This window comes from Mesocricetus auratus, unplaced genomic scaffold (assembly GCF_017639785.1).
Source record: "Mesocricetus auratus isolate SY011 unplaced genomic scaffold, BCM_Maur_2.0 Super-Scaffold_100020, whole genome shotgun sequence".
NCBI classification, from domain to species: Eukaryota; Metazoa; Chordata; class Mammalia; order Rodentia; family Cricetidae; genus Mesocricetus; species Mesocricetus auratus.
This window is the reverse complement of record NW_024429201.1, coordinates 40,525,257-40,546,269: the sequence shown is the minus strand read 5'-3', so window position 1 is coordinate 40,546,269 and position 21,013 is coordinate 40,525,257. Positions and strand designations below refer to the sequence as shown.

Genomic DNA, 21,013 nt, shown 5'->3' with positions numbered 1-21,013 from the left:
AACTTTGCTTAGGCCTTCTATGGAGTGCTTGAGAATCGATTGCAGGAGAAAGGGTTTGGAGTCAATGTGTTTACTTTTACTATTTTAGAAATGTTTGGCACTCTGAAGCACAGGATTGTAACTCACTGATCCTCGTGGACAAAAGCCATGAGGAGAATGGGGTATTGCAGTGGTAGAAAATAAAACCAGATAGCAGGACTTGGTCCTTGGGATGAAATCAAAGCCCCACCAATAGTCCCTCAGCTGTACAGCATCACCTGGGATTCACCTGTGGAGAAGATGTGTAAACATCACTGCAGACACTATCTGCTCCCATTAGTGTTGCTGAGACTCCCATTCTGAACCTCGTGAGTGTTTTGAAGCTGTTAGATTTCAATCTAAATGTAGAGATTTTCACTGCTGGCCATACAGTTACTTGAGTAGAATTTCCTGTTTTATTATATAGCTGGATTTTATTTGTGCTTTAATAGAATAAAATGGGAGAAATGTGAAATATTTAGATAATTTCTATCTGTTTTTATTTGTCACATAATTTGATTTTCAGTATCAAATAATATAAGAAGGTTATAAGTATTCATGTACTGGCCTGGAGCTGTTTCGTTATATTAGGTGTGGGTTTGTGTGAATCCGTGGACACGTATGCATGGGTGTCTGTAGCTTCCTGCTGTTATCAAAGTGCATAGAACTGAATATGTGGGTTGATTTTCAACCCCACTGGAATGTCAAAGGCTTTCCTTCCATAGAGCTACCTTATCTGTCTTTGTTGTGTTGTGTTGTTGAAACTGGTTTCCAAACTTTACCAACTAGCTACATAACCAGTCTCTCCTTCTGTTAAGTCTTTTCCCAAACACACATCAGACAACACTTGTGCATTGTGTGCAGTATTAGGTGTGCTCGTTGATTTATCTAATCTTTCCAATAGCCTCGTCAGAAGATGGGGAAGGACATATTTTCTCTGCTTTTGCAGTAATGAAACTGGTAAATGAGCTAGTCACAGCCCTGCAATTCTACATACAGCTCAGCTGTCTCCTGACTGTGGGTTTGTGCTGTTCCGAGTGGGAGGAAACTCAAAAGTCAATAGCTCTGCAATGTGAATGTCTAATAAGAGCTTAGAAGAAACAATACATGAAGAGTTGTCTCTTTTTGATAAGCTTTTATTTTATTTTATATTTTGAGACAGGGTTTCTCTGTGTAGTCCTGGATGTCCTGGAGCTTGTTCTGCAGACCAGACTGGCCTCAAACTCGCAGATCCACCTGTCTATTTCTGCCTACCATGTCTGAGATTAAAGGGGTGCATCATTACCACCCAGAGACACATTGCTTTTGGTAGTGAAGAACTGGTCCTTTTAATTGCATAACTGACCCCAGAAAATTCAGTGATGTCTCTCAGGTTCTTCATCTTAAAGTCATAATATATGTTAGTTCCCTTATCTCTCTGTTAATTTTTTGTCTGGCAGACCTGTCCATTGGTGAGAGTAGAGTGTTGAAGTCTCCCACTATTAGTGTGTGGGTTTTGATGTGTGATTTAAACTTCAGTAATGTTTCTTTTTACATATACGGGTATTTGAGCATTAATGTTCAGGATTGAGACATCATATTGATGGATTTTCCCTGTGATGAATGGGAAATGTCCTTCTTCAGCTCTTTTGATTAATATTAGTTTGAAGTCTATCTTGTTAGATATTACGATAGCTACACCAGCTTTCTGTAGTTCTTACCATTTGACCTTGTTGTTTTACTGGCTTTAGATCTTGAGGGTGTATGTTTGTACTTTTCCTTCTAGCACACACTTGAATTTTGCCATCTTTGTAAATAGTTTTGTATTAAGTCTAAATCTTTTCTTTAGACTAAAAGGGGAATTGTAGGGAGAGACCTTACTAGGTACCTGTGGCGCTGAACACGCCTGTTTGGGCGTGGCCACAGGTGCATGTGGGGCATGTGTGGGATATAGGCCTGAGGAGACAGAGGTGAGCTCTCTCCAGGGATCTGGTCTGGTCTCAGAGAGCAGCAGAGACTGGATGCTGGGAGCACTGACCCTGGGTTATCGGTTTCTCATGTAAGTGACTTCTCCCCAATAAAATAACCTATGACATCCCTATCCTGTGTATGGTAATCTTCATCTTACAGCTTTCTTCTTAGGTCCATTTGACTGGAAGGTCTTTTCTCAAGGTTTTTGAAGTTGAGGTGTGTTTCTTGAATGTAGCAGAAGGATGGATCCTGTTTTCCTATCCATTCTGGTAGTCTGTGTCTTTTTGTAGGCAAGTTGAATCCATCGATATTAAGGAATATTAATGACCAGTGGTTGTTAATTCCTGTTATTTTTGGTGGTTGTTGTGTGTGTGTGTGTTTCCCTTCTTTGGGATTTGCTAGTGTGAGATTACCTATTGCCTGTGTTTTTGTGGGCACAGCTAACTTCCTTAGAGTTTTCCTTCTAGTGCATTCTGTAGGGCTAGATTTGTGATTAGGTATTGTTTAAATCTGTTTTTGTCATGGGATACCTTGTTTTCTCCATCTATGGAAATTGAAAGCTTTAATAGGTATAGCAGTATGGGTCGGCATCCATGGTCTCTTAGTATCTTCATAAAGTCTGTCCAGGACCTTCTGGTTTTCAGAGTCTCTATTGAAAAGTCAAGTGTTATTCTGCTTTTATATGTTTCTTGGCCTTTTTCCTTTGCAGCTCTTGATATTCTTTCTTTATTCTGTATGTTTAGTGGTTTGATTAATGTGGTCCATTTGGTGTTCTGTAAAATTCTTGTATCTTCATAGGAATTTCCTTTTTTGGGTTGGGAAAGTTTCCTTCTATGATTTTGTTGAATATACTTTCTGTGCCTTTGAGTTGGTATTCTTCTCCTTCTGTTCCTGTAATTCTTAGATTTGGTCTTTTCATGATGCCCCAGGTTTCCTATATGTTTTGTGTTATGGCTTTTGGCTTTTATGTTTTCTTTGACTGATGAACCTATTTCCTCTGTTGTATATTCAACACCAGAACGTCTCTTGTCCATCTCTTATATTCTGTTGGTTATGCTTCCATCTGTAGTTCCTACTCATTTACCCAGATTTGCAATTTCCAGAATTTCCTCTGTTTGTGTTTTCTTTATTGCTCCTATTTCAATTTTCAAGTCTTAAACTGTTTTCCTTAACCTGTTTGATTGCTTTTTCTTGGTCTTCTTAAATTTCTTTAAGGAATTTAACATTTGAATTTTTTCATTTTAGTATTTCTTTGAAATGTTCACATCATTTTAATTTACTGTTGGGTTGGGATATTTACCTCTGATTTTGAAATTTTGTAATAAAGAAGGTTCTGGGTTTTTTTTTAATTTGCTGGATATTTGATGAGCTATTTAAGATGATACAGGTGGCCTAAGCATGTGTGTGTGTGTGTGTGTGTGTGTGTGTGTGTGTGTGTGTGTGTGTGGTCTGAGCATGGGTGTGTACGTGTGTTTTCTTCATTTGGTCCTGTTGTCACCTCTGTGCATTGAAGAGCACACACTTATTCATTCAGTAATTCATCATGTTGCTCTTCCCCCGAGGCTTCATGATTTTGTGGTGATGGTTATAGCATCTGGAATCTGATAATTCACTGTTGGGTTTTTCTGGTTAAGCATTTAAGTTTCTTCCTATATTCATCTTTTTAGCTATTTTATGAGCTATTTCACCTATCAGCTCTGTAACTTACTTTACTTTAATTTCTGTCTCTCTCTTTAAATTTCCTGCCATACTTCCTGTGTCCTGATTGTTCCCTTTCCCATAATCTTGTTTTTGTATTTTATCTCTGTTTGGCAAAGTTTTGTTTTTTTTAAAAACGCATTGCTTATTATCTGCATATTTGATATTCGTTTTTTGATTATTGTGAATGAGCCTCTGCAGTCTTGTTAGTTGTCCCTAAATGCCTGATGTTCTTGTATGTTTAAGGACTAAAATTCTGTTTAGACACCTGTCTATATGTGTGAGTTTATAACACAGTAATCTGTTCTGTAGGCAGGCATAGGACAGGAGACGAAAGAGAGGAAAAAGTGGAGTTGAAACTGTGTGTGAATGTTGGGTTCCCTATTTACCATGATGGAAAGAGTAAGCGTAATTCTGCACTGCCTGGACACTTAGATGTGTTCATGTCGGAAGCGAGTCTTTAGCAGTCACTCCCTTTAGTCTTAAATACAAATAGTCTGTTCTATTGTCTGTTGTGCCTTCTATGCTATGATTCATTTTACTTTTAATGACTGAACATTGTCTGTTGCTTCCACTTGTGATGACCATGGCTAACATATTTTACTTCTTGCTTTCTGAATATAAGCATGAAGCAATAACTGCAGCTAATTATTCCTGTACAGTTCAGGGAATTGCAAAGTTCTAATACCCTGAAGTCATCTGTAGCTCCAAAATGAGTCACTTGATTTTATATGTTTCCAGCATATTTTTCCTCTCCTCCTTCTCTTCTTTCTTTTTCTTTAGAGTTTTGCCATAGAGCACATGGAAGGGCTGACACACGTGAAGCGACATAGCTCTCCTCCATCACCTCCACTCAGTAATTGTGTATTATGAACCGGAAGCCTCGTAAGAGAAGGGCAACACTCTCATGTGGGTGGATCTCTCAGTCCTTTGGGTAGCACAGATGCCATACTGGTGCCAAATATTCTGTATGAAGAATTTGATCCAAGCCTATGAGGGAGTCCAGAGGGAGCTTTCTAGCACTCTGTTTGCAGAACACTTTACTTTGAGGAACCCTGCCAGTGCATGGTTGAGTCTTAGGATAGTCTTAATTACTGTTGACAAGGATGCAACAGTCCAGGTGGAATAGGATAAGATGCTCTTAAATGTTTGGTGCAAAACACCCAAAATCTTGCTGCTTTGCTGTTGGGGACGGATGTTTTGCTCTGAAGTCCTCAATGCTTCAGTGCCTTTGTTTGTGGCAGTTCAAGGTCTTGGGAAGGAAGAAAACAGGGAGGGAACCTGGATGGTACAGAAAAATGGAAACACCTTTAAGTTCATTCTCCCAGTGGGGAGAAAATGTGGAAAGCTAGATCTCTAGTTGTCTGAGCAATTTTCACCTGTGTGCAGGACTGCAGAAGGTAAGAGGCAGCCTCTGCCATTTCAAATGTCAGTAGAATATCCAGCTGCTGATACTGGCTGAAGAGTAGTACACCAGCTCTGCTTACAGTGGGTTATGGGAGCCTTGACTAGGAGCTCACTTTCCACGGGAGGATGTGCTCCTTGGTTATCACAGGTCCTGTGGGAGAGCTAAATCTAGCAGTAAGACAAATGTGAAATAATGAAGATTGTGGTTTAATGGGTAGCTGTCCAAGATGGACAGACATAGGAGGTAAATTGACAGAATCTAGGATTTCAAAATGTTGACTGTTTCTTTCAATTCAGATCAGCAATGTCCAAGAAAGCAAGGAGCTCAAAGTACAGAGACTGGACAGTCTAACTTAGACTGTGACATTTCAGAGGTCCCAGCTGTCAGCTTCTGACCTTAATTCATTGGCAAATGCAGTCCTGTTCAGAAAGTCATTTGCTACATCTCTATTTTGTGGATACTGCCTATGGTTTTGTTTTGCTTTTGGAGACAGGGTTTCTCACTTGTCTGGAACCCATCAGAACAGGCTTTGCTGGGCACTGAGGATCACATATTTCTCCTGTCCTCGCCTTCTCAGTGTGGAGATTACAGGCAAGAGGCACTATGCCCAACTTGGCTGTATGCTTTCTAAATGGGCCCTGCAGGATCTAACTGAGGTCACCATGCTTGGGAGGCAAGTATTTTACCAATGGAGATGTCTCCTGTGTCTCAAATGAATAGCTTCCTTCCTTCCTTTCTTTTTTCTTCATTCCTTTTTTTGTTTTTGTTTATTTCTTGAGACAGGGTTTCTCTGTGTAGCTTTGGAGCCTATCCTGGAACTTGCTCTGTAGACCAGGCTAGCCTCGAACTCATAAAGTTATGCTTGCCTCTGCCTCCTGAGTACTGGGATTAAAGGTATGTGCCACCACCACCTGACATGAATAATGTTGTTAATGAATACAAGTGATTTTTGCCAAGTTCATGTCATGAAAATATATTGGTAAAATATACAGTTATTTCCAAAGAAAATTCTGCAGAGCCTATGAGCACCATAGCTGTATTATCATGCCATAGCTGTATTATTATACCATAGCTGTATTATTATACCACACCTGTATTATCACACCACAGCTGTATTATTATACCACAGCTGTATTATCATACCACAACTGTATTATCATACCATAGCTGTATTACTGTACCACAGCTGTATTATTATACCACAGCTGTATTATAATACTACAGTTGTATTATTATACCATAGCTGTATTATTATACCATAGTTGTATTATTATACCACAACTGTATTATGCCATAGCTGTATCTCCCCTTTCTCTGTGTAGTCACAAAGTCATAGTAAGCACTCAGATGTCCAAGAAATAGATTAGTGCAAATAATCAAATTGTTACCAGTTAAAGAAAGTCAATGAATTGACATTGCAGCACTTAATTAATTCTCCTTAACACAAACTAGAGCTGTAAGAGAAATCCTTTCTAAAATAAACACATGTAATTATGAGCCATATTTAAATTAAGAGAAAAATCTCTGGTTGTAACTGGCATTTCATTAAATTCTTTCCCTTTAGAGAGAATACCAAGGCCCCCAAATGCAGTGATTGTGCCCTAACTACACAGTGACTTAGCACTAGGAACTCCATTCAGATGACTTTTCATATGTTCCCATCTTTTCCTTTAGAACAATTATTGTAATGAAGAAAACGGAGTAGAAAAAAGGAGCTCAAAATCGCTTTTATTTTTAAGAGAACAAAACTTATTCTTAATTGCTTTTTTAAAAAGGAGAGAGAAAAGAGTTGAACTCCCCAATGATGTGACAGGTCTCTCTGGTAAAAACCAAATCACAAAAATGTGCCTTCTGTATGATTGCTGAGCATCTATTAAGCAATCCTACCTTATATAATTGTGATGCCTTTCAGACTAATGTGAGGTCTCTCTTTCACTTGGAACTGAAGAATTTTGTCATGAAAAATGAACCAAAAGGTTTGTAACACTTTCATAATAAAGGATGAGTTTTTAATGTCAGAGTAATGCAAACGGGAGCCAGAGAACACTTAACATTATTGGCTAACCCAAAAGGTCACAGAATATGCCACCCAGCTGGACACCTGACAGTGTTCATCCAACAGTTACTGGTCTCTTCCTGGGAGGCAGGCATTGCACCAGCCTTGCCCTCAGCCTGGGCATGCGATATAAACCACTTCAGTGAATCCTGTGATTCTCATCTGGAGCACATGGTTCTCTCCCAAGCTCTTCGAGGCCATGGCAGAATTCACTTCTATGTGACTCTTGTTAGTTACTTGCCAGTGATTCCTTTCAGTTCCTAAGGGAACCTCAGGTCCAAGCCACATGGTGAACTTGTCCTATGACAGCTTCAAAGCTAGTGAGAAAATCCTCTCCAGTTTGTACACAAAGGAATCTAATCAGAAGGGTGGCTGGCTCATCACTGCGTCACGCTGTGGAACCCAAGCAAGAGAACAGCTGTCCCACCATTGTCTTGGTCTCCCTCATACTCAAGGAAAGGAAGAGTGTAAGCATTAATGGAGAGGATCGTGCGGGCTTGTTCAAATCCTACATCCCACCAGAGTTGTTGAGCAGTTTCTGTCTTCCACAGTGTGAGGGTTGTAATGCTTAAGGGATTCTAGATGTCTGTGTCTCAGTTACTTCCTTTGAACATGAGATCAATAGCCTCTACCTTTGTTACAGGTTGTTTGGGGCTTAAAATTAAACATTTAAGAATTAAGGAATCATAATACAAGATTTTCCACCTCAAATTCATTTTCTATTTCCTGCTATCAATAAAAGAATATCATATGTGTGAATTGTTTTTAGGTGTTAAATACACATTAGGAGGATTTCTATACTCAGAGTTTAGGTAAAAAGGAACCCAGAGACCTTGCCAAGAACCTTTCTGAATTTGTTGTGCCATGTTTTAGTTTCTGTGGATGATAAGTTCAGTTTCCTGCTTTCCAACCATTATATGATATGCCCTACGGTATGCCTTTAATATCAGGTCAGTATCTCTTTCCCTGTGTGTTTATATACTAATAATTCAATCTTTTCTAATTCTTCTACATAAATTACATGAGCTGTATAGATATCTAACAAGCATCTTTCTCTTAAGAAAAAGCTAAAAAAATATTGATTTCATCAGTAATGATGTATATTTTACATTTGTATGCCATCTACCTGGTCTCTGTTTATATTAATTTAATATTATATAGCTTTCTGTTTACAAAATATAGCTACCATGAGCTCCTATCCATAATCCCAACACTTAAGAAAACAGAGGCAGGAGAATTGCCACAATTTGGAGGTTCTATTTCAAAACAAAAACTAGAAGAAGAACAAAATAAAAAGTCCAACCTAACAGTAGCAAAAATGGCTGCCAAGCATAGAGCCTTCTAAAACATTCGATCCCTTATACCCACACTTGGAGTATTGTTAAGAGGTACTGAAAAAAATGTCTCTAAGCAGCAATCAAGCAAGAGTTATGCTTAGAAATCATAGGAAAGAAAAGAGGACCACGAATTTATTCACCGATGTTGTTTTTCATGTTTTTGAAAATGTTATTCTAGTATTTTGTATTCTTATGAAGGACACAAATCTTAAACAACTTTTGTGATATTTTAGTGGCTCCATTTTGTTGTTATTGTTTGTTTTTTGAGACAGGGTTTCTCTTTGTAGCCCTGAATGTCCTGGAACTCACTTTGTAGACCAGGCTGGCCCTGAACTCAGAAACTCAGAGATCAACCTGCCCCTGCTTTTCAAGTGCTGTGATTAAAGGCATGACTTTTATAGTTTTTGGTTTTTGTTGTTGTTACTTCACTTGTTTTAAAAATCAGTCCACGTAGATGTGGGAGAACTTTCACAAAACTTTACTATAAGATTAAATAATCATGAGACATTACTCTGCAGAGCCTCCTGTCCGGATCCTTTTCCAGTTTTAGCTGAGAGTGTGTGTTAGTTCATTCTGAAGGTGTTAGTTGGTTTAAGGGGAACTATCCTTAATTAGCCTGTAAATGTGCTGGGAGCTATTCACTATGTTGTGTGCTAGATTTTGTCAGTCCAGGACCTCATCATGCACCTCGTTGCCTTTCTTGAAGCAAATATGAAAGGTGTTAACAGCTGACAGAAATAGTCAGGACTTGAGAGTGGGTCCGTGCCCTTCGATACAGTTTGTCATAAAATTTCATGTGATGCATGTGTACCTTGCATTTTTAATTGCATTGCTTTAAACCCTGAAGTTCTTCAATAAGTAAGACATGTTTCCCGGTGAGGTAAATCATGGTGTTATGTATCTCTTACTTGAGTGGCGAAGAATAGCATGGACATAAACACATCACTGACAAAGGAAAACAGCATCACCACAGCCAACAATTCAAAGATTCTTGTCTCCACATCATTGATAGGATGTCAGGTTATGTGTGCAAAAAGAGGAAATGCAGTTTACCATTATATCAGTATCAATTTGTCAACTCTTACATCATTCAACATTGTTAAGCATTTCTTTAGGCCTTGACTTTTCAGAGAAGAGAAATAAAATTATAGTTTCATACTACTTAGTTTTAGGAGTGCTGTAAAGACTTTTGATTCTAAAAAGCACAGATAGCTTTCTGGATGGGGAAAAAATCCCCCAAACAATAAAACACCTCCCAAACAATACCAAACACTTAGAAACAAAGGCTGCTCCCAGGAGGCATCACAGTCCTGCAGACATTCCTGGCAAAGGGGAGTTTGTTTCCTTTTATGCGACAGTGTTTTGGCTCACTGCCCTTTGATCATTCCTCAGAAACTGCACCCCAAAGAGACATGAGGATGTACACTCTACTTTACGACAATTACACTGCTTTCAGATTTTGTGTGTATGAACTAGGAACATTTTCTCTCACTCTTTTGTTGCAACGCACAGATCTGAAGATCAATTTGAGAAGTGTCTGAACTACACACTTGAACCTACAGTCCTGGGTACAGTTCATTTGGTCTGATGTGTCTGCTAGTTGAGCTGGTAAGGGCTCAGTTTAGGTTTAATGAATTTCTTTATATGTACAATGATTAATATGAAATACTGTTAGTCAGGGAAAACACTTGTTTTCTTTTTGCCCTCAATTGAAATGATGGGTTCAGAAAACCACATGGAGATACCTCTATTCTATGCCCTGGTTCCTTCTAAGGTAAGAAACGTGTGTATTCTGTGCAGACAGAAAAGGCTTGTTGGACCACATTCTTCTCTTTGGTATGTGTAGTAAGTGTGTTGGGCAGCCAAGTTGGGCAGCCAAGCCACAAAGTGTATGCAGATGGCTTTTCCTGTGTTTAATTAACTATGTGTTCATTCTTCCCCTTTGGCAAACCCCACATACATTGCAAACAAAGAGTGAAGCAAGAAGTTGTTTTTTCTCAACTGTTATGGTCTGAAGGAATGTTTGGTAATACATCAAATGAGGCAGAGTTTTTATAATCAGCTCATTAATGGAGCTGCATGGGTCTGGATCCACTTTCTGCATCCCAACTGTTTGGTTTGTAGGATTAATATGCTTTCTTTCTTTATTAGTATTTCCTAATTACTGAATGGGAGAATTACACTAGATATTACCCATGTATCCTTTAATGAACTTGTAAAAAAAATCTGATAGTGAAAGTTCAGGGTATAAGAGTGATATTATCTCCAAGACATGGAATGCATTTCTTTGGCTATTGACTTTCAATTTGATTTGCTTAAGGCTTCTTGACCAAGCTCATTTCCATTGCATGCCAAATTGAAGATACAAAAATAGTGAAGTAGAATCTGGAAAGATCCCGGTGATCAGATTTTAGTCAGGAATGAATCAAATCATTTTCTGTCTCACTTATAAATTTCCACTGATGCGTACTACAGCAAGGGTGGAGAACAGGTATGGCTTTCAGACTCAGTTCCACTTTTCCTTAGTTACTATTTTTATTAAATTAAATTATTTTGAATTTGAAAGATTAGTTCAAATTGCACTTGCAATTCAAAGCTACAGCCCAACCCTCAACAACGCTCCAGCATACTGTTTAGTTTTAAGCAAAGATAAATGGCCAAGTATTGTCTTGCATATAACTCAGAATAGTCAGGAATTAAAGCTTATGTGTGATGGCATTTAAAACTGCTGGCTATCTCTAGAGGGGGCCAAAAGAATGTTGCTAGGCAGTAGAGAGGGAAGGAGGGGTGAGGAAGGGGAAAGAGTGAAGGGGAGGGGGAGAGGAGGAGGGAGGAGTAAGAGAGGGGAGGAGAGAGGGAGGGAGGAGGAAGGAGGGAGGAGAGGAATAGGGAGGGAGGGGGAAGCAGGGAAGGGAGGAATAGGGAAGGAAGGAGGGAACAGGAGGGAAGGAGAGGAAGGGAAGAAGGGAGGGGGAAGGGAAGGAGGGAGGGAGAGGCTGAGAGGAAGACAAAGAGGGAACAGGGGAAGACATGAAGGAGAGGGAGAGGGAGAAGGATTTTGGACCTTAATAGGGCAAGTGCTAGAAATTCTGGCTTCTCTGGTTATAAGGAAGCACAACCAGAGGGTGAGACAGAGAAGAAATGCTCAAGAGACTATTGCTGGTGTATGAAAAGGAATTTTGCTTAAGAGTTTAAACAAATGGAGCTGGGTGGTGGTGGTACTGGCCTCTAATCCCAGCACTCAGGAGGCAAAGGCAGGCAGATCTCTGTGAGTTCAAGGCCAGCCTGGTCTATAGAACAAGCTCCAGGATGTGTTCCAAAGCTAAACAGAGAAACACCTTCTGGAAAAAAGAAAGAAAGAAAAGAGTTTGAAGAAATGGAAGGTGGTAGGACTTTCTAGAGATTGTGGTAAACAAGGAAGCAGCTGTGCTTAACTAGAGACCAAAAGAGTGGCAGTGAGACAGCACTGCTGGTGTCATGGCTAAGTCCTTCTTTGCCTCCAAGCTAACACGACAGTCATCTTACTTTGATGACATTTTGTTTATGTGTGCAAGCACATACATATATGCACACACTTACATACATTCCTCAAAATAGGAAATAGAAATTGAACTCGAATGTTCCCTTCATTTTATTATGAGAAATGCTAAATAACTATTTCTGATACCCTTGCTGTATTAGAAAAAGACAGGATAACCATAGTGCCTGGTAAAGAAGTATTTACATAAAGGTATTTAATTTACTTATGAAGTATACTTGTTGTTAGTTTTAAGACTTTGTTTTAGTTTAAAAGTGACTGGGTAAGGCCGTAAAGGATACCATAGTATAAAACATAATTTCTTTCCCCAAAATGATCAAATTCATCAATTTATAAGAAAAGTTATTCTTATAACTGAAGCTGATAGAATTTACATAGTGCCTGGGAAGCTAAGTTTCTGTTTGCTGGAAATTGTGTCTCTATGTGTTACATAGTTCATCCTTTCTGTTGTGTGGCTCCTTCATGTGTTTCATTGTTTGTTACTGTGTTGCAAGATTCCTTCTACCACTTTATAGCAATTGTGTTTCTAAAGGGATGGTTACCTTCTCTTTCCACGACATTGTGTGTGTGTATGTGCACACACACGAGCGGGTGTGTACGCGCACACACACACACACACACACACACACACATACATACAGGCATGGTGGATGTCAGAGGGCAGCTCCAAGCACCATTGTTCAGGCACCATCCACTATTTGCTGGGAAAGGTCTTTCTGTTTCCGGGGCTCACTGAGTGGACTGGCTGTCTGGCCAGAGACCCTGAGGGATCTGTCTTTGCTCTCAGCAACATGACCTGCATTTTTGAGATGAGCCCTGTGTATGGAACTCAAGTTGTGCTTGCAAAACAAACATGCTATAACTGCACTCCCACAGCTCACTCTTCTCAGTGCCTCCTCCTCCTCTGCCCTTCTTTCTTGGAAGTGCTGGGGACTGAACCCCGGGCTTCCTGCATGCTCAAAAATCATTCTTCCATGGGTCCAGAGCTCCAAACCTTCTTACTTTTCTTCAGTTCTACTTTCTGCTGTCACATTCTACAGTCTCAAGTGATCATAATGACTGTGAATGGTCTCCGGTATTTGTGGTCCGAGGTCAGTGAGCTCTGTTCAGCACCACTGTTGTATGCTGACAGACACATGACTGAAGACTTGTAAGCGAGGTTTTAAGTGTAATGCATTCAGAGGTTTCACTCCCAGATTACCCTTCGTGTCTAAATGCTGGGTTCATACTCGATGCTTATAATGCCTTTCCCCTCTCTCTGTCTCTCTCTATCTCCCCCCACCCACAGTGACTGGAATAAAGGGAAATACAGTTGTAATTTTTAGCTTTCTGGGAATTGAAAACTTCATTTGCATAGGTTGTCAGGGAAAGGCGACAGGGCTCAGATGGGAATGAAATGCCTAATCCTACAAGGGAGTTTTTTGTTCTGAAGAAATCCTATGTTGTGAGTCCTAATTATAAACTCCATTGTAAAAGTCATTATGTTTCCTGTTGGTTTCATTTCTTGGCCTCAAGTTTCAGTTAGGAATGACAATGGAGATACATGATAAGGTATGACTCTTGTTAACTTGGCAAATTAGGACAATCATGTGATGTCTCTCTAGGGGCACCGACTAAGCCACAGTCTACAATGGAAAATAATTGAAGTTAATTTTGTGCACAGCCTTCAGGAGACCCACATTAGTGAATTTAAACAGCTAATTGCATAATAAAAGGAAGTAATGGGGGAAATTGTAATGGCAAGTCAATTTGAATGAATGACAAAGAATTTATAAATGTGTTAAAACTTTGAAAAGCATGGTTTTCTTTCTATTAATTCAGTGCTTTTTTCTACAATAAACACTTAAAGCATCTAATAAATGACTGATCATTATCTGTAAAACAGAAATTAGCCATAAGTAAAAGCTTAATGTGTGTATTTAAGTCATTTTTTTACAAGCTTTACCAATGATTTTTTTAAAGGAATACGTTTTGTGGGTAACATGTCCTAATAGAGATGTCTGAACTGCTTTAGTAAAAAGCAGATCTAAACAAGGGTAAAAGTTACATTCCTGCATCAAAGCTATTGCTGACAAATCAAAAGAAAACCAAAGTGGGAAGGAAAGGAGAGAGACAGAAAGAGGCAAGCAAAGAAGGAAAACACTTGGAGTCACATGGATAACAGATTGCTAGGACCTGGCCTGGATACATAGTTTGGATACGGTATACGATGACAGAAAGGCATAAACACAATGACCTCTTCTAGGTCTTTCTTTTAAAACTTGGCCAAACTCTCAGGTTGTTGCCCACTTAACAGAAGAAGTTTAAGTTGAGTCAGGAGCAGAAAGCTTCTTTTTCCACTGAGTGGGGCTGTATGCATCAGGGTGCATTTCCCTGATTAACTTTGCAAGGCTTGGGTAGGTGGTGGGTTACTAACTACTCTTAGATTGTTGTCTAGAGTAACTGGTATATCCACACCACACTCATTTGACAAGTTTTTATTTGGTTGGTCAAATCTTTTTTAAAAGTGTATAAAGAATGTACAGGTTAACTTTCTAATAATAAAATCCAAGCTTGCAGGAAGCAAGTTAATGAGATTTTGCAAGTGTCCAAAGGTGTTGATCTCAGATGCCAAACTTCGTAAACGAGAGTGGAAATGCCTTGTAATCAGTCCAAACCTATCCTTAAGGATGTTAGGGCAGAGTCATGGCATAGGTAAGTGCTGTGGCCTAACATGGAAGCCTGAACTGATGGATGTCCTGGTCAGGGACAGTGACACTGAATCCCCTGGGGTTATGTATCACTTATGCCACCTCTTGGAAAGCAGCTGTCCTGAGTCTGCAGGCCCTGGGAGAGGTGAGCAGTCTCTTAGGTGTATTTTCATTACAGAATCCTAATGGTGTGGTAGCTTACCATCACCACAGTTTGGAGGTTCAAAACAAAAAGTTGCCTTTTGAAATGTGAGGTCTTCCAGAGTCTGCCTATTTTAAAAGTTACTACATAAAATAGTATCCTATTCAATAAAAATTTCCTCTATCCTCAGTAAGGTTCAAAGGGTTTTTTGTTTGTTTTCTTTTTCATTTAATATAGAGAAGCAATAAGAGAGGTAATTGTATCCATTTGTACTCACTTTATTCCTGTCACTAATTGAGCCAGAACAGTAGGGAAAATTCCACATTGCACACAAGGTCAAGAAGATAGCAGACACATCTGAAAACAAACTGAACTTGAAATAGACAGCAAGAAAACACCTTTCTTTTTTCTTTTTCTTCTGAAATATATAATATATTTAATATATTGTATTTTTATAATAAACACACACACACAGGTCAAATGATGACTGTCCTGAATGGAAAGCCTGTGGCTATGGATTGAATGTGCAGTGCCATGCTAAAAGGCGTGGACAGAGCTCCCTCTCCAGTGGAGAGGAGCATACATGGAGGGAACAGGCATGGGGCACAGGCTCCCCCGCTGTGTCACTCCTGGCCCCTCTCAGTCTCTCTGCTTCTTATCTCCTGGGATGTGAGCATCTGTCTTCTGCTAAGCTCTTCTGCTGCCTGTGGAATTTGCATAATTACTTGAGTCCTAGCAACCGTGGTCTGAATCCTCTGAAACCCTGAGACAAAAATCAACACTTTTTTCTTTCATTTGTTTTTATCCAATATTTTATCACAACACAGAAGTAAGTAATGCACATGTCCATCCCCTCTAGAAATGGAAAACCTTTTTTGCCATTTGAAAATGTGACTGGATCCGGGAACACAGAGGAGAGGAAACTGAGGTGCAAAAGCCATTTCTCTTCTTTTAATATGCTTTTCTTTAATTTTTGAGATTATAATATAATTACAACACTTCTCCCTTTCTTCCCCTAAACCTTCCATGTGTAGCTTTTTGCTGAAGGGTTTTCAGTATTGGAAAAGAATTTGGTAGGTTACTGTAAAGGTCTCTTTGAACATTAAATTAGACATTAATCATTAAAATACAATGTTTTTAACTTAATTCTCCTCCGGATCATCGTTTTAAAGCAAAGGGGACAGCTAAGACAGCTTCCTGTGTTTCTCTCACTCAATTAGCTTTCAGTCACTCATTGTGCTGTCCATGTCAAGCTGTATGCTAGATATGGACACAAAATGATCTGCGATTTTCATGTTCTCAACATTCTCCGGTGGGTGTAGCAGAGGGTTAATACCACTTAATGCTGTCCTGGAGGAAACAGCTTTATGATCCATAATTCTGCATGTTTTTGCTTGTATTCCAGGGTAAGTGGTTAAAAATAGAAACTAGCCTCTCGTGAATAGCGCATATCCTCCCGTCTACCAGCCTCTGGTGAATAGTGCATATCCTCCCGTGTACCAGCGTCTCGTGAATAGTGCATATCCTCCTGTCTACCAGCCTCTCGTGAATAGCACATATGCTCCCGTGTACCAGCCTCTCGTGAATAGTGCATATCCTCCCGTGTACCAGCAGCTCCACTTGTCCTTTTAAATTAACTTTTAAAACATTAATTAAAGGCTGAGAAGTTAAGGTAGATTTGAGACTTCTTTTTAAGGATCCTCTGACTAAAATAATTTCATATGAAAGGAAAAAGCGCAGAAGGAAGCTCTCTTGTTCCCGAGCTGAGAGGCGAAGATGCGGGCAGGCAAATCGTGCTCTCACCTGCTCTCATTGTCATCTGACATGATGCAATTTTTAGATCTTTTTATTTTCTTAGGCAATTTGCATTTGCCAGAAAGAGAACCATGCAAATATCTGTAAATCTCCAACCTATTTGCTCGTACTGGCTGTACTGGAACAAAGCATCCTGGATTGGAATCCTTGGGAATATCACAATTCAGCCCTGTTTATGCAGCTTTCCTTGTAATTAGCATTAACCCACCAATTAACATTTCCATTCCTGCCTCTTAGACTTTGGGGCAACTTTTTTGACTAATGGATATTAATGACTATTTGAAAGAAAACTCAAACTACTTCTTACAACTAAGAAATATTTTGAAATTGTAAGTTCAACTCATACTGGCACCTTTGCAAGTAGTTCATGTCTGTATGTATATGTTATATTTAAACCCATATAAATGAAGACTCTTACAAGTCCAAAGCATTTATAACCAACAAAGAGTGTTTGGATGTATTACAGCTACTTAATAATTGCCTGTCCAGCTAATGGGTGTGGTCTAGCTCTTACTATTCTAGAGAAGATGAGATACATTATGCTGAATCTAAAGATGTGTGTTATGGGGCAGGACAGAAGCCACAGCTGCTCAGGTGCACAGCCAAAAAAGTCCGATGAAAAAGTGCTAGCTTCATGAACTGAGAGACACAAGGTGATTCCTTTGCTTTGAGGACCCCGGAGGCTCTGCTTGCCCAAGCTCTGGCTATACAGAATCTCCATCTAAAGTGTTTTCTAGAATAAGGCATTTTAGAAAGGAAACAACTGAAAGCATAGAACATTCCTTCTCTATCCATGTGACTGAGGTAGTGTTCTGTCACTGGGATGCTCTCTGGGGGTGGGGGCAGTGTGACAGGGCTGAACTGGGCATTCAAGGAGCCCAGCTCCTCCTCAGACCATACACAGCACTCTCTCCTAATGCAGTGGCAGCAACGGGCTCTGTGCCCTTCATACTTCTGCAGGCTCCAAGCATGCCTCTTTCTAATGCAGGTCCTATGTTTGTAGGTGCCTCTTGGGCCACACATGGGGAATTCACTGTCATCCACAGCTTAAGCTTTTCTCCTGGGAGAAGAATGAGGGAGAAAATACGCACTTCCAATTTCAAATAAATTTGAAGTAATCCAGAAGCGCTTGCTTAAATCTCTAGAATAAGAATGGTATTATTGCCAGGTGTTGGTGGCGCACGCCTTTAATCCCAGCACTCGGGAGGCAGAGGCAGGCGGATCTCTGTGAGTTCGAGACCAGCCTGGTCTACCGAGTGAGTTCCAGGACAGGCTCCAAAACAATACAGAGAAACCCTGTCTCGAAAAACCAAAAAAAAAAAAAAAAAAAAAAAAAAAAAAAAGAATGGTATTATTGTCTACAGGGCTTGCAGATCATATGTTCTATATTCAGTATTCACATATTAATTCAGTCACCTTGTCTAAGTCACACTGCCTGTGGATCAAGTTCAGTGCAGGTGGTTGGGGCCTTGGAGGAAGAGCCTTTCTGGATACCTCAGTAGATGTGGATGTAAACAAAACATTTATTTATTTGTTGTCTTTGTTTTAGCTCAGAGCTGCCAGGATCAGCTGATAATAATGCATTTCTCATGACAGGAAGGGGAAGGAAACTAGACAGAATGGAGCAGTGTCTCACTACAGATCACCAAGTCACAGAATTCCACAAACTTGCTTATCTTGAGGTGGCATTTTATCTCTAATCTTGGGCATTTCCAAAGCCAAATGTAAATCTTATCATCTGCACAAGGGAGCTCTGCTAACACTTTAGAACAGGCAGCATCTCCCTAGAATGCAGAGCTGATAGAATTGCTTTGCACTTGGGGATTGGGCTCTACTCTATTTTGCTGGAATGCATGGGGCAAGGTCTATGTGGCAGGCATCTACTGTTTCTCCAGTATCTTCTCCTGTGATCTCCATAAGTCTGTCACTAGGGACGGTCCCATTATTGACAAAGCAGTCTTGGAGAATGGCAATGAGCTTTACCCCTTACTGAGCAACACTTCCAATTAAGGTGTGGTTGACTGCAAAGTCTGTTCCTCACTGGCAGCCATGCCCTGTGAGCATGTTTGCTTACCATGTCCAGCAGGAACCAGGATCCCGTGCAAGAACCAGAAAAACAGAACTAGATCTCTAGGAGTGTTGCATCTGGTATCTCTTAGATAAGCTGGAAGCATCACACTGAAGAAATTCAGAGAAAGCATTTCTTTTATAAGCAGAATATGAGAGTCTCAAGTGCTTAGCTTAGTAATGTCTTCAGTATTGAATTCTAAAGTCTAGGCTGTCTAGATAAACAGATGAGATATGCCCAACCACCTTTGCAAACTGCATTTTCCCTCTCCATTGTGGCCTCGATGAAGCCAATAAAGGAAACCCTTCTTAGTGTGAGGGAAGAAAGGGTGGTGGCTGATCCTCTGACTTGAGGGATTCTAGACACTTGACTCTGCTTTTACATTGTTCATTCCTAACTACAATAACAACACTGGAAGAGGTACTTAGTATTCCTGCTCTATACATAGGGTGTAATATCATGGTTATACTAAATGAGTTTTACAAATACTTTAAAAACCATGGACAGTATGTCTTAAACATTTGCCATGACCCCGTGAGGGTAAAATTGGTATTTTTTATTGTGTCACTCTTCCTTCCTTTCTCCTTCTCAGGGTCCCCTCTGTTGCTAGAGTTTTTCTTGTCCCGCCAGATCCTGCAGCCCTTCTCAGCCCCAAATAAGCACACAGATGCTATCTTTAAAAGCCGATGGTTAGGGCTTCTTATTGGCTAGCTCTGTTTTAGTTATTAACTCATTTCTACTAATACACATGGTATTATCTTACTGTAGAATGGTCCAGACCTGTTGCCCCTTCCTCTGCTCGCTTCGGCAGCACATATACTAAAATTGGAACGATGCAGAGATTAGCATGGCCCCCAAGCAAGGATGAGGTCAAACAAGACTGACAAGACCCAGGAGCTCAGAAAGATGGATGCAAACTTCCTGCTCCTTTATCTTCTTTCAAACATTCTGAAGTTATAAATAAGAAGACTGCTGCAAAAATTATCTTTCAAGTCAAGGCAAATTATTCATCTACAAACCAGCCTCCAAATCTGGAACTCATTCTTGACAGCATGGGGGTCATACATGAAGAGCTTCTGACAGTGGGGTAGCAAGAGAGTCAGCAGAAGAGACGGGGCACTGGGGACCAGCACCCCTCTCCTCCCTGGCCTCCTTCCTAATTTGCTTCTCCATTCCCTCCCTTCTCTCCCAGTTCCTATTTCCCAACTTCCTCTCCTCATTGATCTCATCCTAATTGATCTTCCTCTCTCGGTGTGAGGGCCTGTTATGTGAAGGTGTGATACCTAACCCAAGCTCACGTGGGATATGGAGAGCCAGCTCCTAGGATACCAGTCCAACGGCTAGAAGCTGATGCCATAGAAGACAAGTTTTGTAGCTGGACCCAGGGAGGACACGTGCATTTGGGAGTTTTAGGGAAGGCTGCTCAGAGGAGTCGTATTTCACAGGACTCCCAATAGAAATGGGGGAGGGGATGTTTAGGCACAGAAACGATTGCCACTGGATGTGAAAGAGCAACCAGTGTACTGGGAATGCAGCAAAGTAGTTTGGGGACAGACTTTTGGCACCTATTCCAGTTGCTTTCAGATGTACTCTAATTGCAAGCTTCCAAGTAGAAGATCAAGCCTGTCTTTGCATATATATTTCTTCTTTAGAGTATTTGACAATTGATAAACTGGTTTGAAACAGTCTTAGGGCATGATGCTTTACAGAACAGAGACTTACAATGTTCATTTTTGGAACCATATTTATTTCAAAGGACTTTTTGAGTTCAAATTATAAACAATGGGCTATAATTATCTTTAACTTGCCACCATAAAGTGTGTTTTGTGCTCTTTTGATATTTCTAGTCTTTGTATGAAAAGTTGAGAAATGTCAGTATTACTGTCATTATTTGCTATATTTTCATAGTTACAGACACTTTCCATACTTACTTTATAAAGATAATTTTCTTCAGTTTAATTTTTGGCTATGAATGTGGGAACCACAACAAATCTAGTGAAATATTGATTTTCACATATTTCAGTGTCTGAGCCTGACCTTAATTTCTCATTTTGAAAAAGAAGGAAATTCTATCTTTGTCACCAGTCAAGACTAAACCAAACTCCTAGAAAACTGTAGTAAACTGTAACTGCTGTCATGAGGTTGTCTCGTCTGGTCAAGGGCAGTGAGTGACTAGAGTGACACATGAAACAAGGAAGGTCATTTCGATGAACTTACTGCACCCTCTAGGAAATCATGGCAGCAACCGCTCCCACTTAATCAAGTCTACCAGCATAAATGAACCTGAGCACTG

At 40.0% G+C, this 21,013-nt stretch overlaps 1 protein-coding gene and 1 non-coding gene across 5 annotated transcripts in view; both read left to right on the top strand.

Moving 5' to 3' along the window:
• Window positions 1–21,013, top strand: part of Mctp1 (multiple C2 and transmembrane domain containing 1) — a 521,330-nt gene that overhangs the window by 95,251 nt on the left and 405,066 nt on the right. The window lies entirely within an intron of this gene.
• LOC121133228 lies at window positions 19,516–19,620 on the top strand. The gene has a single exon (XR_005870020.1). It is a non-coding gene; the product is annotated as a U6 spliceosomal RNA (small nuclear RNA).